Genomic DNA, 18,171 nt, shown 5'->3' on the forward strand with positions numbered 1-18,171 from the left:
TTGCCAGTTTGCATTCCTTTAAGGTGTGAAAAAGTGTCAAGATCTGTATTTCAATGAATGGATGTGGAGGAAACTGGAATGCTTTTAGCAGTTGAGGAGGAACTGATATTAAATGCATGAATGTATTCACACAGAGCAAATTGAAGTGTGACTGTGCAAGCAAGTGCGTGGAAAGTTGGAGGGGGGACATATGAAATGAGGTTCACTTGAGCATCCCTAGGTACTTAGTAACATGTATAGAGACTGTCAGATAACTCTTAAAGCATTCGGCCAAGCGTTCACATCAGATAGGCCTTTGTAAGTAGTGTGAGAGCCAGTGTAGTATAGTGGTTAGAGTGTTATACTAGGAGTTGGGAGACCCAGGTTCGATTCTCCACTTTGCCATGAAAGCTTGCTGAGTGATCTTGAGCTAGTTGCTTACTCTCAGCCTAACCTGCTTCACAGGGCTGCAGCAAAGATATAATGGAGCTGGGAAGAGTGATGTAATCTACTCTGAGTCATTTCTGGGCCAGAGGGTTTGTTCCCCAGTGGTTATATTTGTCAGGCTGGCTAAAGAACATCCATGTGAGGTTTTTCTTTGGATCTGGTTGCACTGATTCCCTCCCGTGGTTCCATCTCCCAAACCATGCAGCAATTCAAGGGAATTACGTGGTAGCACAACTCACTACAAAGGAAGAGCATATGGACCCCTGTGATACATGTCGCTGCTTTTTGTTTCACGGAATGTGTCCTAAGCATCTGGTTTCACTTTCACCCTGTTCTCTGCCCTTTTGACATTTGACCTGAATGACACACTTTGCAAAATCTAAGGGCACTTTCACACATAACATTTTGCAGGTGGTTGGAATTCTGAAACAGAATGCCACACATGAGGGAAATGAGGGAAAGGGAAGGTGATCCTCTGATAGGATTGTAGGGTTGCCAGTGTCCAGGTGGTAGCTGGAGATCTCCTGGAATTACAACTGATCTCCAGGTCTCTACACCCAAAATCTCCAGTAATTTCCCACCCTGGAGCTGGTGATAGGTTTGCCAGTGACAATTAGAGATCTCCTGGAATTACAACTGATCTCCAGCTGACAGAGATCAGTTCCCCTAGAGAAAATGGCTGCTTTGGAGGGTGGTCTCTATGGCATCATACCCAGCTGAGGCCCCTCCCTTCCCCAAGCCCTACCCTCTCCAGGCTCCACCCCCCAAATCTCCAGGAATTTCCCAACCCAAGATGGTAACCCTAGCTAATGACCCTATATGATTGCCCCTTATCTTCATGGATAGGCAGGATTGGAATGGGGTGAGAGAGGTAATTGTTTCCAAACAACTACAGCAGATCAAATCCCTTGCAATAGAAGCGGCTTCTCTAATGAGCTCCTTCTCGTTTAGGGTTATTTTCCCACTACCATTATTCTTAGTAGCAAGATTTTGAAGTAGGCAACCAGGCTGAAGAGCTGGGCTTTACCATGTGTGATGAGTCCTTTGCTGCATCATTGTAAAAGTTATGAGGCCAAGGCATTAAATGTGAGGTTTAGCTACAATCTATATCCTTCTTTCCATTGCTTCCAATAAAACAAGGTTGCACCTACCTGTAACTGTTGTTCATCGAGTGTTCTTCTGTGCAGGCCCACATGGGAACTGCACATGCACAGGCCAGCCATGTGGGCCTGCACACAAGACACAACAATGAACCTGGAGATATCCTTGCATGCTGCTATACCCTAAAGAAAGAAGGCATAGAGATTCATCTTTTCATCTGTAAGTATGATGTTAAAATACATACTATTTCATGGTGATGCAGAGATATTGTGATGGCTTGACAGGCAGATATACCAAACATATCAGTTCACACTGCCTTTTCCATCCCACCTGCATAGCTGTTATGTGTCACATTCACATCACATTCACGCTTTTTCATTACTGTTTGGGAGAGAAATGGCTACCATCAAGGTAGCTTGCTAAGCTAAGCTACAGTCTCAGCACTGAAGAATCCTGGTGTATTCTCAAGAGTCCCAAGACCTGATTCATAAAATACTGACTACACTGCTTGGATCTGGATCCTCGTCCTTGTGTCAAACAACATAGTCAGACATGAGGTGCAGATAGTCCTCAGTTTCTGCACATGTGGTGCTAAATTGAGATTGGGATCACATGGCACGTGGGAAAGAGGCTTTAGCCTTCCCCCATACCATTTTCGTGACCTGAAATGGCCCATTGGGTTACACATAGGTTTCCCCAAAGAATGCAAGAAAACTCCCTTGCCTTTCTCCTCCCTTATAAGAGAATGATGCTCAACTGTAGGGCTGATAGCCTTGCATGGAAAAGGTCCTCAATTCTTCTCTGGTATCTCCATTAAAAGGATCTAATAAGCTGAAGAAAGACTTGGGAAAGCTGCTGCCGTTTGAAGCAGTGGGCAGTCCTGGACTAGGTGGACCAAAGATCTGACCCAAGAAAAGGCAGTTTCATAGATAGCGTCCTTGACCCTGCACAGGAAAGAGTGGGAAATACAGTCTCAGAAAAGATGCTGAGCAGACGAAAGACAAACTGCCTGCTTCTGCTTTGAAATCGGAGACATCTGGAATCTGTAAAAAACCCCACCAGCATTGAGTAAGTAGCCTGTTGCTTTAACAACATGTGGATACGGCCATGATGGTTTAATGTGCTGGAGCTGTAATGCAGTTAAATACCACCTTGCCATTCACTTAAAGGACAATAATTTAATAATAATGGCTTTGGATTGTAGAGTTTTCCCTTGCCAAATAGATTCCCATTTCTTTTTTTGAGAATATTGGGGAGGGGAGGCACTCTGACTTGGATGGCCCAGGTGAGCCTGATCTCTTCAGATCTTAGAAGCTAAGTAGGATCAGCCTTGGTTAGTAATTGGATGGGAGACCTCCAACGAAAACCTGGGCTGCAGAGGCAAGCAATGACAAACCACTTCTGTTAGTCTCTTGCCATGAAAACCTCACTAGGGGTCGTCATAGGTCAACTCTGACTTGAGGGCACTCTCCACCACCATGGAGGCTATACATTTTAATATTTCTTGGCTTCTTGCATATAATACCCCAATCATATTGAAGTGCACTTACTATTAGAACTGCAAAGCCCTAACAGCTAGATGGAACCAAGTTTATCAAGGACTGATCACTTAAAAGGAGATAGTTTGTTTGACAAAACCACCATTTCTGGCACTTGGCCCATAGTCTGGATAATCGAATCCAAACACAGAAATTGATCTTCTCTGTTTTGACTTACTAAAGCTTATGTTGAAATAAGTGTTAATCTTTAAGGTGCCATTAGACATTTTTACTACAACAAACTTACATGGCAACCCCTCTGCAATTAAGCAACACGGCCAACAGTGGTCCTTCTCATTTGGTACCAAATATCTGTAGCATTTCTTGTTGGATCATAAGGAGAAAACTTGGAACTATTATAACAAAACAAAAGTTGACATTCTAAAACAAACCAGTTCTCTGAGGCACAGAATTTTATTTCAGTCTGTTTTGCAGCTTTGTGAGCACTACAGTCTGACACTGTTCTGAGTTTGTCATGCCATTCATCCATGCCATTCATATATTCTCTGCTCTCTGTATTGATTTGCTCACATTGTGTACCTGTGTGCTTTCATGTCATGCTCATAAGCTGTAAGCATTATATTCATGCCATCCTTGGACTGCCTAAAAATGAAAGTACTAATGCTAAGAGAAAGTAATCAGCTTGTTATCTCTAAAAGTATGCTTGACCTTGCAGCTGTACTGTAACTTTTCACAGGAGACAGAAGGAATTTGGTTCCTTATAATCTTCTACCTTTCTCTGCCCAGACAAAGCTATTATGTTTCTCATGAGACTTTGGGATTTTCGCGCCTAATTGCTAACTGCTCAAGGGGAGGGGGGAATCATGCTCCTTATATCAAAGTGCATATGGTTGTATTCCCATTCCTGCCAACTTACTCATTTATGGATGTAGCCATGAACTTACTGGATCTCTAAAATAAAACCTTTTTTCATCCAATGCACTGGAGTGCTTGCTGTGAGGGGTTTGGGGGTCTATCTGCCATGGACTGCCGTCCCTAGAACTGACAGAGTTACAAATCTCAACAGATCCATTGCCATTCAATAGGCAAGGCAGAAAGGACAAGATTAAATTATGTGTGGCCAACAAAAGTTAAAAGTCTTTCCTTTTAAATACATTCACCCTGTGAGACGGGTAATTTTTGGTAGTGGGTGGGCAGCTTTGAGTAGACAAAGCCATTTGAGGTTTTAAAAAATATATCTTCAGTTATACTCAACTGGAAGATGCAAGGTTAGTTCAAGTGGTAGGCTGTAGATTGTGTTTTTCAAACACTAAAACAAAAATCCAAAAGATACCTTCTGATTATGAGAAGTTTCAAGTCATACATTGTCACAAGTATTTTTAAAAAATCAAGTGGTATAATTAAATCATTTGCAATTTTACTCTCCATAAATTTTTTTATGGGAAGGCAATGGCAAACCACCCCATAACAAAAAGTCTGCCAAGAAAACATCGAGATGCCATATCCCCCATGAGTCAGTAATGACTCAGAGTTTGCACCTTTAGCTTAATTTTTTTTAATGGGAGGAGATTTTTAAAAAATTCTAAAATGGTCCCACTCTCAATAAGATAGTCTACCAAAACACTTTTAGTTCTTTACCACCTTCCTTTAAAAGCTGTAGGCTGATTTTTAAAAAGCATCAGGGTGCCAGAATTCAGGGAAACACAGAAGGTCTGACTATTTATGCATGTTGTTGCTGCTGAATAAGGTTTTGTTATTAGCTAATAATTTGGAAAGCAGTATTAGAAGCAGTTCTAACAGCAGTGGCTATCTTTTTCTACAGGCCTATAAAATTGTGACAACCACATTGCACTGTCATACTAAAAATAAAAAAAAACTTTAATTGTATTTTTTAAAAGACAATGGTCACTGTATAACAGATTTAGCACATGTAAAAACCATAAAATCAATAACTGCGTTGGACTGAATAAAGTAGAACCAGTCATGTCTACATACAGGGCAAATTGCCATGTTCATATTGAGAGCTATTCCCAGAAGGGAAGGCTCCAAGTTAAATTTCCACATATATAAAATGGAGAAAAGAAGAACTATGTAAGCCACTTTGAGTCCTCACTGAGGGAAAAGGTGGGGGGAGGAGCTGAAGTATTTAAATAAACAAATATAACCAGACAGTAATTTGTTTCCGGGCCCAGTTCAAGGAGCTGGTGTTGATAGGGTTACCAGCTCCAGACTGGGAAATTCCTGGAGATTTGAGAGGCAGAGCCTGAAAAGGGTGGAGTTGGAGAGGGGAAAGACAGAGGGATATAATACCATAGAGTCCACCCTCCAAAGCAGCCATTTTCTCCACGCGAGCTGATCTCTGTTGCCTGGAGATCAGTTGAAATTCCAGGAGATCCCCAACCCCCACCTGGAGACTGGCAACCTTCAAAGCCCTATATGGCTTGGGACCAACATACCCGAAGGATAGCTTACTGCCTTATGAACCTACCTGACTACTGCAGCAATCCGTGGAAGCTCTGCTTCAGGTGCCCCTGCTTTCTGAGATTAGACAGGTGGTAATCCCGGGTTGGGTCTTCTCGGTTGTGGCACCAAAACTCTTGAACTCTCTCCCCTGAGAAAGTCATCTGTCCTTTTCTATTGCCATCTTCTGCTTGAGGATGAAGATTTTTTTGTTTTGTTTGGCATACTCCCAGTGATCCCTCCTTCATGACCAATGTTTTCGTTGTTTTAAATGTTTTAATTGTTTTTATGTCTTTATATGTTTTAAAGCTCTGGTTTTAACTGTTTTAATGTTGTGTTTTTGGTTGTTCTAATGGTTGTATAATGTGATTTTCGTATGTATGTTTTCATTAGTTAGCCACCTTGGTGGCCCTAATGAGGGCAGAAAGGAGGGATATAAATTTTATTAAATAATAAATAAAATAAAATCATTTTATAGTTGCTGTCATAATGAAAGGTATCAAGTCAGCAGTAACAACTTTCCTCTCATTTTGTGCCATATTCTTTCAACTATTTGAAAGGCCATAAAATGTTATTATTCATCTGAATGAAGAAAAGCTTCAGGACTCTCCCTGCATCCTTGTCAGTTAAAAAGACTTTCATATCTGTGAAATGTGAGAGCTCTTGACGGGCAAGCGGGCTGGGGAGGTGTCAGATTAATAAACCATCCATTGCAGGCAGTTAATAAGGGAACTGCTGCTTTTTGAATTTATTAAACCCTCCAAAATCTATCCAGTGTAGTATTACAAACTCCACAGGTATCAGGTGGTTACATGGAGAGACGACATTTTGTACAAGGATCATTATTTAATTGGCTCCTGGAAGACTAAACCACAAACTCTAAATCCAGTGAGATTTGTATTTGATTTTTAACTCAAAGAATAAGTGCTGACCTTGACATTTGCTATTGTCAAGAGAAATGCTTGTGTGGTACTGGAGGGAAACATTTCTGAACATAGGCCATTTCCATGAAAAGGACTAGAATTTTTAGAATGAGAACCCAGCCTTGAATAACTATAGCAAGATCCCAAGACATGTAGATTTAAACATATAGATTATTTTATTTTATTTAAAAAAAACACCATTCAAGATTCCCTTTTAAGGAGGCACCACTTTCACATTTTTAAAAAAAGTAAGTAAAGTGCAGATTTGTGACATTCACAAGGAAGATGAGGTACAAGGTGGATGGCTAGCCTGAATTAGGTAGTTCTCAGAAGCTAAGCAGGGTTGGCCCAGGCTAGCAGTTGGATGCACGACCATCAAGGAAGTCTAAGTTTGCTGCACAGAGCCAGTCAACAGCAAACCACTTCTGTTTGTCTGTTGCCCTAGAAAACCTACAGGGTCACCATAAGTCGGCTGTGACTTGACAACACTGCCCACACAAGGTTCACTCTTTTCTTCTGGCTTAGATTCCCTGTCTTTAACAGCTGCCAGATATTTGGCAAGTGAAACATTTCCCACCTCACTCCCAGGCCAGGCAAAACTTAACGTGCTTAATGTTTGTTTGTCCTTATTATGTTTAAGGCATCGCAACATGGTCCAAGTGGGAAATTCTAAGGCTGCACCAAACTTGTGTTTTTTCCAGGTGCTGATCATGCAAACTGATTCAGATATCCCTCTGACGTAATGCAGCTTGCCTTCTCTGGGGTGCCACATGACTTTCTTTTATCTATAAATTTAATAGCCATGTGCACACCCCTCCATGAGGACCAGAAAATCTGGGCTAGGGTATAGGCGTCTGCCAAGCAGGGAAAACTCCCAACTCTTTAAAAAATCTGATTTGTGAAAGAAAAAAAAGAGAGTTATAAAATATCCAGTAAGTAAAAATGCATGTGATAAGGACAGACATTGCATATAAACCCCCAGGTTTCTGTGGTGTTTTGGATTGTAGTGACCAAAAATAATAACAGATGCTGTGGCAAACTTTGAGGGGGAAATGGGAGTGGAGGGAGGAGAGGCCATGGGGCTGGGGAGAAGGGAGAACCACAAAGAGGGGGTAACAAGAGTTAAAGTAGTAGCTGGCCAAGAGGAGAGAGGAAGGAAGAAAAGGAAGAGAAAGACATTGGAGGAGACCAGGAAAGGTGACCCAGAGCAAGTAGAGAGGGAGGAAACGCAAACCTGAAGGTGAGGGAGAAGTGGGGGGGGGGCAACAAGAATAGAGAAGAAACTGCAGCTGAACCCAGCAAGGGGGGAGGGGCAGAGAATGGGATTGGAGGTGGAGAAAGGTGAAGCCATCAAGGGGCTGCTAAGCAGAATCAGTGTGGGATGAGAACCAGGAGGGGGGTGGTATTTCTCCTCCCTTTCAAATCTTTGCAGGTCAACAGCAAGAATATCCAATATTATTAGCCATTTTTCTTGGCTAAACTGGCAGACAGCAGGTCACGTAGCACAATGTAATATTCTGCAAATGCTCAGCATTTCCCCTAATCATTCACAATAAACCAACTATTTCTATTTCTGTCTCTGTTTCTTTTATTTTCTAAGATGGAGCTGGAAGCGCTATAAATAAATCCTTGTTTAAAACCATAATTTTCCATCTGAACCCCATCAGACTGGACAAAGTTCATTTGTTTTTCTGCTAAACATGTCACATAACTATCATGATGACTTCAAATTATTTAATAGGCAGTTCCAGGGATCCTAATAATAGCTTATGCTTTGATGTCATACTAATGTGCTGAGACTGATTCATTTTTAACTATTCACTGCTCAGAGCATGATCTTTTTATGTATTAATGCAATACATTCATTCTTTATTTACAGTCACTTGACCAATCATATAACACAGTTACACTAAAAACGAAAATTCAAGGCATACAATAGAACAAATAAAACAATTTGAAATTAAGATCTAGTTACAGTACAGTATAATTTCCAGGACCGGAATATCACCAAACAGTATCTGGCTACTTGATAGGTAATCTTGGCATTCTTATTGGATAGGAGATAATCAAGTCTAGCTTTTTCAGTGAGACCAGAGATTTTACCTAATAATAGTGTGATCATATTTATGTATTAATGGAAAACTAAGGTTATAATCTGCTGGCAATTACTGTGTGTGTGTGTGTGTGCGTGTGTGTGTGTGTGTGTGAGAGAGAGAGAAAGAGAGAGAGAGAGAGAGAGAGAGAGAGAGAGAGAGAGAGAGAGAGAGAGAGAGAGACTTTCATTGGCTTGGATACCACAGAGGATTTTTGCAGGTGGAAGGGCACCATTTTCACTCATTTCCTTTCCTTCTGTGAACATGTGACTCTCCCCATCCTCCCTGCTGAGAGTCCTCTGTTCCTTAGGAACAGCATGGGGGGGGGGCGCATATAGAGCTGCTACAGAGCTGCTAAGTGAAATGGCATGCAGTGCCAACCAAAATCCCTTCCACGGGAATTGTTCAAGAGATCCAGCCAACGCAGGGCTTTTTTTCAGTGGGAATGCAGTGGAACAGAGTTCCGGCACCTCTTAAAAATGGTCACATGGAGCTGCAGCGGTGTGGAGGGCAATCTAAACTCCCCTCTGTCTGGAGATCTGGAGATCAGGGGGCAGGGCCACCGGCCATGTGACCATTTTCGCTGAGGGCGATTTAAACTTTAAAAAACTCCCCCCTTGTTCCAGCTGACCCAAAGTGACGTCATTGTGCGGACTTGAGTTCCACTACCTCTTTTCCCAGAAAAAAGCCCTGAGTGCAACCCATGTTTTGGATGTTTCTCTGGTTCAGACCATACTGCCTTGGATGGATAATGGAGGGACCCAACCTTCCACATGCTACCAGGGCCAGGGAAAGTTTGCTGATTCTTTTTAAAGAATTCCTAATGTCATCTGTGGAAAAACGGAGCCTTTCCACCCACTGGTAGACCCTGCTCTGCCTACCCCTCCCTTTTCACCTCTGGCCAGGCACCTGAAGGGGCTGTCTCCCTTTCCTGTCTCCGGGTAGTTGCTGCCACCACTGTCCCTGTATGGGGTCCTGGTTAGGCGGGACAGCCTCCTAACCTCCCTCCTCTGCTAGTGGGCCCAAGCGGTTGGGGGACTAAGTGGAACAGAAGAGCTTTCTTCCTTCATAAATTCCAAAACTCATTTATTTACCTTCTAACAGGCAGGAATAATAAAACAGAAACAGAAACCCCTACTCTATCTCCCTCATGCCCTAATTAGATGTTGTGTAGGGCAGGCCCGATCCTTTGATACCTGGGGTTACACTTGATCTCCCTCTCCCCTCAGAGCCATCTCCCCCTCCACTCTCCAGCCACCGTCAAACCTTCCAACTCCCCTCCGCCAACTGACTCGCTCTCCCTCCAATCACATTCTACTCCAGAACTGGCCCCTCCCCTCTGCAGCCCATAGAAAGTTAACGCCACAAACAGAATGGCATTTTTCCACATAATCACTTTCCATTTTGATACAGCTATGAGTCATTCCTAAACTAAAGGAATATATATATAGGTCAGTTTGAGCTAAAAGCTTGGAAACGCTACTGATGACTAACCTTTAGTCATCCCATACATGCCAGAGGATGGAAAGAGAAGTGGTTTTAAAAATTCAGATTTTATCATCTCCCCAAAACGTTATGTTGTCAGGTTTTAGGGAAAACTCTGGTTGTGTTGCTATACCTGCAGCAGTGCAGCATGACCTGATACATCATATTATATGTACCCCAATATTGAAAATTTCCAGGGGTTACAGCTTACCTGGGTTGGCTCCCTTTGGAGGAGGAGAAAGCACTAGAGACTTAACAGTGTTTTGTGATCTTTGCTTTATTTATAAATGCACTGGTGGAAGCAGATTTGTAAAGGACAGTAAATCCATTGCCCCACACCACAGGGAGAGAGAGAAAGATCCTGGCATCGTGCTCTGACATATCCCATCCTTGTCAGAGGAGACAGAGGCCTTGAAAGAGAGAGACCCAAGAAGGGAAGAATGTGATCTTGGTTACACCCTGGTTTCCATGCCCCCAGGGAGCTTCAGGCACTGACTTGGATAGCCCAGGTGAGCCTGATCTCATCACATCTCAGAAACTAAGCAGGATCTGCCCTGGTTAGTAATTGGATGGGAGCCCTCCACTGAAGGCCAGGGCTGCAGAGGCAGGCAATGGCAAACCACTTCTGTTAGTCTCTTGCCATGAAAACCCCACCAGGGCTTGCCATAAATCAGCTATGACTTCAGGGCACTCTCCACCACTGGGGATCTTCAGGGTCCTCTCTGACACAGTTCTCATCCAGGAGCCAGACTTCCTAGGAGCAAACAACCAAGGCTGAAGCCTAGAATGAGTGGAAGAACACACACAGAGAAGCCTTTCTAGTTGTGCATGGGAAAGAGATGCATCTTCCTGACTCTTGACAGGATTGGGGACCCGCAGGAAGGGTTGGAGTTACCAGCTCCTTATATAAGCCTTTAGCTGAGCTCTGGCTTCTGGATCAACAGTGATCTGGTCTAGCCTGCACTGTTTGTGAGAAGCATCCTGCTAGCCTATTCCACTGTTGAGAATTTGCTCCAGCTTGGCCTAATCTTGGATGCCCCCCAGAGACCCAGCGCCTTTATCCCCAGCAGACCAGGTAGAGAACGGAGTTCATGCACTCCAAGGTGCTTCAGGCAGCTCACAGCAGTGTCTGCTTTTCTCCTTCTCTTTCTGAGTACAAACTGCCCTTTCTTTATAAACCTACCTCCTCCCTTCAGCTGGGAGACTGCCTCCTCTAATAGTCTCTCTACGTGAGACATCTTACACAAGGATGCTCAAGTTAGAGAGAAGCAATGTTTGCCGGGGAGTGTAGTTTAAAAAGACAGCCGAAAGCGCAGAGTGGTAAGCTGCAGTACTGCAGCCCAAGCTCTGCTCACGACCTGAGTTCGATCCCAGCGGAAGTCGGGTTCAGGTAGCCGGCTCAAGGTTGACTCAGCCTTCCATCCTTCCGAGGTCAGTAAGATGAGTACCCAGTTTCCTGGGGGGTAAAGTGTAGGTGACTGGGGAAGGCAATATTTCTGCTGGGCTCTTCTGAAGAACCTTCTTGTCATGTATGCCATTGTTGTATTCTGCATCCATGCCATTGTTGTGTCATATGCCATTATTGTGTTCTGCAGGCATCCATGTCATTGTTGTATTCTGCATTTTAGACTGAGAGTGATATAAGCATCCATGCCATCATTGTGTTGGGCATCTTACACTACGTCTTAAACTCATACTGCTATAATGCCAAAGTTCAATACTGTATCTTATGTGTTATATATAATTCATCTGAAGGTGTCTAGATTGCTAATACTAATTTCTAGGGGAGCAAGTGGCCTCTTTGTTATCTCTAAGAAATATGCGCTTTCAGTTCTGATTGGCCGTGGGCCGAAGCTGCAGCTGTGTACTGAAATGTATCTTTTCACTGGAGGGAATGATCCCATTCTGTACTCTGTCTAGACTAAACTGCTTGGTTTCCATGTAACTTTTTAGGTTTTTGCGCCTGAATGCAAAGGGACGGGAGAACGTCCCTCTATGTCAGTAGTCCTATTGTTTGATTAATTACTTCTGCCAACTTCTACCTATGAGTGCATACCTGAACTGAATAGATCTCTAAATAAAATTTCTTCAACCAAGGGACCTGCTTCCTTGCTGTGAGGGACTTGGGGATCTTACTGCCAGGGGCTGACACCCTAGGACTGACACTTCTGCTCCACGCATTCGCTCTCCTTTGTGAAAGAGATGTAAGAAGCAAGTGGGCACCAGAGGGAAAAAAGAGCATTGAGGGACATCAGGGCCCTCTTGGCCAAACATAGTGGAAATCATTTATTTACCAGAGCCTGGCTCAAGTTAAGCACATTTAATTCATCATGGGGCCAATCTAGATGTGATGCTGGGAATTCTGTGAATGGAGCTGCTTCCTTAAATAGCAGTTGTGCCTGTGAGGGAAGGGGGGAGGAATAACCATCCTCTACACACCATTTTCTCAACCTGAAATGGCCCTTTACAGCTTCTCTTTGTACCACTGGGGCAAACATACGGGTACTCAAACATACAGGTACCTAATATTAAGGTAATTAGGCATTATAAAAGTAATGTCAGTGCCATCTTAAGCTGAGTTACTCCTGTCACAAACCCACATCCAACCAAGGCTTAGGCTGACCTTCCCCTACCCTGAGGTAAAACATCTCCTCTCTAAGCCTATGAAGCTGTATACTGGGCTGGGAAGCCTCTGGTAGCGTGGTTGGTGTTAAGCTTCAGCTTTCTTTCTTGTCCCACCCTTAAGGTTGTTAAGCAAGCAAGCCTTTATTGGCATATATAAAATTTTAAATACAGAAACTCCATACAAAATGAGATTAAAATTACAAATAGGAACAGGGCAACAGTGCAGCAAAACCAGCATAGGATATTACTTGTCAAGGCGTATAGCCATGGCACTGTAGAGAAACTTTGCTACTATTTCAGTTATTTCCCCTTCTGGGTTGTCAAGCAGAAACTGAGCCTTAAAATCATCAGAAAACTCTGGAAGTTGGGCTAATATAGGATGTAGAAGATCCCGGTGTGGCGCCAGATAAAAAGAGCACTGGAGAAGAACATGGGAAACAGTTTCAACACAGTCCATCAAACAAGGACAACACCTGCTATAATAAGGAATCCCATGAAATCTGCCAGATAAAATGGCTGAAGGAAGAACATTAAATCTGGCCAGAGAAAAGGCTCTACGTAAATTGGGAGCCAGGAGTTGGTAAAGGTATACTGCTGGGAAGCTTACATTAGGGACAATCCCCAAGTTTAGAGGAGACCCTTAAGGATTATTAAAAATTGTTACCCAGCCAAGTCTTAGTAGGGAACAGATCAGGGGTTTGCGCTTCCCTTTAGCAGAAACTGGCACACCAGGCTTGGGGAGGTTCAAAAGGTAACAGAAGGTTAATCTACAGAAGGTTAAAGTCAAACGGCAGGTAGGCAGGTGTTTGAACGGAAGAAACAGAAAGGTTTCTGTACAGAAACTTCACTGGTATAACTCTAAGCTGCTGGCTGATTTCAGAGGTTGACATTGCTTAACAAATGCTCTACTTTCAAAGCACAGCCACAGCACAACTTCCCCTCCTCTCCAGACTTAAGGGTGCTCCATTGAGACAAACCCTTCCTAGATACTGGACAGGCGTTATAGTTATGAGCTATAACCCTGTTCCTGGCACTGAAGGGGAGACTCCTTTCTGCCCACTTCCTTGGCCCACCATAAGTCCCAGCTCTCTCAAGTCTAAGCAGGACAGGAGTTAGTGCTGGTTTTTCCCACTCTAGTCCGAGGGCTAACAGTGCTTCACAGACATTATTTCCTCTCACAGAGGATTCTCTGGCCGACCCTCTCTGGTCCAAAGCCAGGCTCCAACTCCCTCCCGCTCTCTTGTTTACTCTCTCCCTCCAACTGCCAGCTTCCCCAACGTTCCATCCCCAACGGCCATTTCAGGCTAGGCACATTTGGACCGGGGGGGGGGGGGGAGGAAACATGTCACTCATACTTTCACTGACTGGAAATCTCAGCCTCTGAAGCTGAGTCAGTCACAACTCCCTTCTAAGCCTTTGATTTCCATGTTCTTAGAAGGGTCTAACTTTGCTTAGGATTGCACCAGGGCTTTTTTTCAGGGGTAACACAGGGGAACGGAGTCCTGGCACCTCTTGAAAATACTCGGCAATAGTGCTTGAAATAATATGATTTCAAAGAATCCCATGTGTTTCTTCCTTGTTTCCCTCTTGAGAGTTCCACCACCACTTTTCCCAGCAAAAAAACCTCTGGATTGCACTATTTATTTACCAGATCAAATAAAAACTTTTGAAAAGGGGATATCATCAACAGGGAACCTTAGTTTGATGCAAGACTAAAGCAAGCAGAGGTAATAACAACAACAATAATGATAATAATAATAAGCTAGACACAACAGGGTTGCAAAGCTGGTTCATTGGTCCTTGAGTAAAAAGTATAATTTGCCAGTATCCAGAGGTCATTTTGTAGAATAAGAGCTGGAGGAACTCATTAGCATAATTCATTAGCATAACTCATTAGCATATGCCATGCCTCTTGCCATCACCAGAAGTGTGTCATTAGTATAACTGATTTGCATATGCCACACCCCCTGACATCACCTATTCTGGATGTTTTGGACCCAATCCTGGTCATTCAGGGCCGAAATTGGGCCCAAAATGGCAAAAAGGGGCTGAAAATGGCTGAAAAGGGGCCCAAAATGGTCAGGATCGGGCTGCTGATGAGTGGGAGAGTGATCCAGCACCCATCAGAGGCCCGATCCAGGCGATTTCGGCCCCAATTCAGGCCAAAATGGGCCCCAAATGGCTGAGAGTCAGGTGGGCGGGGCCACCTGACATGTGACCTCTTTGGGGAACTGCCAGAACTGCATTCCTGTGCGTTCCCCCTCAAAATGAGCCCTGCCAGTATCAAAGAATTCATGGGAATATCTGGTGGAAAAGGTGCTAGAAAATGGTCAAGTTAAGATTTTAGGGGATTTTAGAATACAAACTGATCAACACCTTGAACACAATGCACCAGACATAACAGTTGTGGGAAAAAATCAAAAGTTCTGGATAACTGACATTGCAATTCCAGGGGATGCCAGAGTTGAAGAAAAAGAACAAGAAAAATGATTAAATATAGAGATCTGGCAACAGAATCTAACAGTAGTCCCCACTGTCATCAGGGCACTGGGAACTATTTTGAAAAGCTTCACAACTTATATGGAAAAACTGCAGCTCTCTGACATAACACCTACAGAACTGCAAAAGACGGCACTACTTGGAACAGCATACATATTACACCGATACCTGGCTGATACTTAGGTTTCTGGTAAAAACTTGTATCAGCTGAACAAGGCCAATCAATGCTAACATGTGATCTTTATTTATTATTGATTGTGTTGTGTGAAATTCAAATAATAATAATAACTGCACTTCTATACCACTCTTCTAGACAGGTTAGCACCTCACCCAGAGTGGTGAACAAGTTAGTGTTATTATTATCCTCACAATACAGGAGCTGGGGCTGAGAGGAGTGGCTTACCCAAGGCCACCTACTGAGCTCATGGCAGTAGTGGGATTTGAACTAGTGGAGTGCTGATTCGCAGCCGAACCACTTAATCGCTGTCTCTATTATGAAATGAGCAACACAATTGGGATTTTATGCAGGTAGGAGATGAGGATAAAGGCCTCATCACATACAGATATGTGGGCAAATTGTGCTTGTTTTCACAATTCCTTTCTCATGCAGGGCCTCTGTCAGTGTGTGTCTCAATCCTTCTGAATGCAAACAAGGCCATCCTGACTCATTTTAAGACCAAAAGTGAATAATCATGAGGTAATTGTGAAGTCTGCTCCTGAACAGATGCATTATTCATGTTGCAAAGACCACCTGCGCGTGCCTTAGTCTTAAACTGAAAACCAAAATAGGAAGTAGGGCACTGAGGAAATCTTCAGACCTTGTGTTATTTTTAAATTTAATCCTGGCCTCAGGGGGCTGCAGTTTTGTTTGATATTCTGCATCACAGCTGAAGTGCGGAACAGAGCCAAACTGCTCCTTGCTGACTCCCAGTGCTGTGCGAAGCAGCTCCAGACCCAATTGTGAGGCTGACATGGTGGCAAATGAACGGCAAGGGGATGGGCGCTCTGCTTCTTAATGAGGCTGCCCTGCCTAATATCAGGATGAGAAGTTGAAAGGAAGGAAGCACATGGCTCTCTGGAGCCGGATGCAAGATGAAAGGAAGTACAGTTTAAGATATATACAAATAAACAGCATGTTTGGAAAATGTGGCTAGCTTATGCAACACAGAGCAAACCAGGAGAGGGAGCGGGAATCTTTTTTCATTGTGTTCTAATTTTATTGTGCTGATTTTATGAGTGTCTTATTGTAGGGGTTGGTAAACCCCCGGCACATGTGCTGATAGGAGGGTTGCCAAATCCAGGCTGAGAAATGCTTTATGATCTAAGTATAGACCTGGGGAGGGCAGGGTTTGGTGAGGGGAGGGACCTCACCAGGCTATAATGCCATAGGGCCAAGCTAGAAGTGACGAGTTACACTTGAATGGCAAGTGAACAGACTCACATGTATTCCTCCCTGTTCACTTGCGCTCCACTTGCGCTCCATAGTGATCGAGTGGAGCGCAAGTGGAGCACAAGTGAACAGGGAGGAATACACGTGAGTCTGTTCACTTGCCATTCAAGTGTAACTCATCACTTGTAGCTTGGTCCCTAGTGTGCCCTCCAAAGCAGCCATTTTTCTCCTAGGGAACAGTTTGGTGTAGTGGTTAAGAGCAGCAGAACTCTAATCTGGGGAACCAGGTTTAATTCCCCACTCCTTCGCTCGAAGCCAGCTGGGTGACCTTTGGTCAGTCACAGCTCTCTCAGCCCCACCCACCTCACGGGGTGATTGTTGTGGGGATAACAACAACACACTTGTAAACCCATCTGAATGAGCCTTAAGTTGTCTAGAAGGGTGGTATATAAATCAAATGTTGTTATAATGTTACTATCTGACGATCAGTTGTAATTCCGGGAGATATCAGGGCCCTACCTGGAGGCTGACAACTTGAGCCAGTAGAAGCATACCAGACCATTTTACTTGTCAAACAGAGCCAGATCTCCGCCTAAGCACCTGAAGCATTGGCAGAGATGCTGGAGCCAGCTGAGTGGAAGCAGGCAACTGGCATCGCTTATGTCTCTCATCACCACCTAGAACTGTACAGCCACCAGCCAATTCTGAGGCAAATCCTTGAGATACTGGCAGTGCCACTCAGGCTTGGTTTGCCCTAAAGATGCTCAAGTACAACCCTCGTCCCCCTTGCCTTTTGTTTGCTAGCACCTGAGCCCTGCTGTCCTGTTTTGATTAGCACATTGCTTTGATGCTGTTGCAGAAAGCTTGTCTCAAAGTTTGGTGGTGGTGGCGACCCCTGGTGGAGTTTTCCTGGCAAGAGACTAACAGAGGTGGTTTGCCATCGCCTGCCTCTGCAACCCTGGTCTCTGCTGAAGGTCTCCCATCCAATTACTAACCAAGGCCAACCCTGCTTAGCTTCTGAGATCTGATGACATCAAGCTCACCTGGTCTATCTAGGGCAGGGTGTCTTAAAGTTTAGGATGCAATAAATTAAACTACACTCACAATCCCTATATAGATTTATGTACAAGAGAGGATCATTTGCACAGCTGTCTTTAGTGAGTTCTGGACTCCCCTATGTTACGTCTGTGGTGTTCTACCATCCAAAGGAAGCCAACCAGGCACACTGGCATCAACATACCCTGATGTGGTACAGCGGCCAAGGCCCAGGTCTTCCATTTGGGCCCACTGCCGCCCCCTACCTGCTCACCTCTCCTGTCGCCCATCTTGCTTGCTTATAAGCCCCCCAACCAACCACATTTCTGTCTCACATGCTACCCAGTAGTGCTGGGGAAGGGCATTTGGGCAGTGAATGGCAGCAACACTCCCAGCAGCAGAGCTCCCAATTGCACAGACCGGTCAGCGCAATCAAGGAAGAGTGTGCGAGTACTGGGAGAGCTGGCAAATGAGTGAGTAACTGGGAGGAGGCTGCATAGGTGGGTAGCAGGGGAGAACAGAGGCAGGTGGTCAGGAAGGTCTAAGCAGTAACAGGAGGAGGAGGGGAGAAGACCTCTGGACACCCTCTCTTAGGGCCCAACAAAACCTGGAGACCTTCTGGGGCCCAGAAATTC

This window comes from Eublepharis macularius, chromosome 10, assembly GCF_028583425.1.
Source record: "Eublepharis macularius isolate TG4126 chromosome 10, MPM_Emac_v1.0, whole genome shotgun sequence".
Taxonomy (NCBI): domain Eukaryota; kingdom Metazoa; phylum Chordata; class Lepidosauria; order Squamata; family Eublepharidae; genus Eublepharis; species Eublepharis macularius.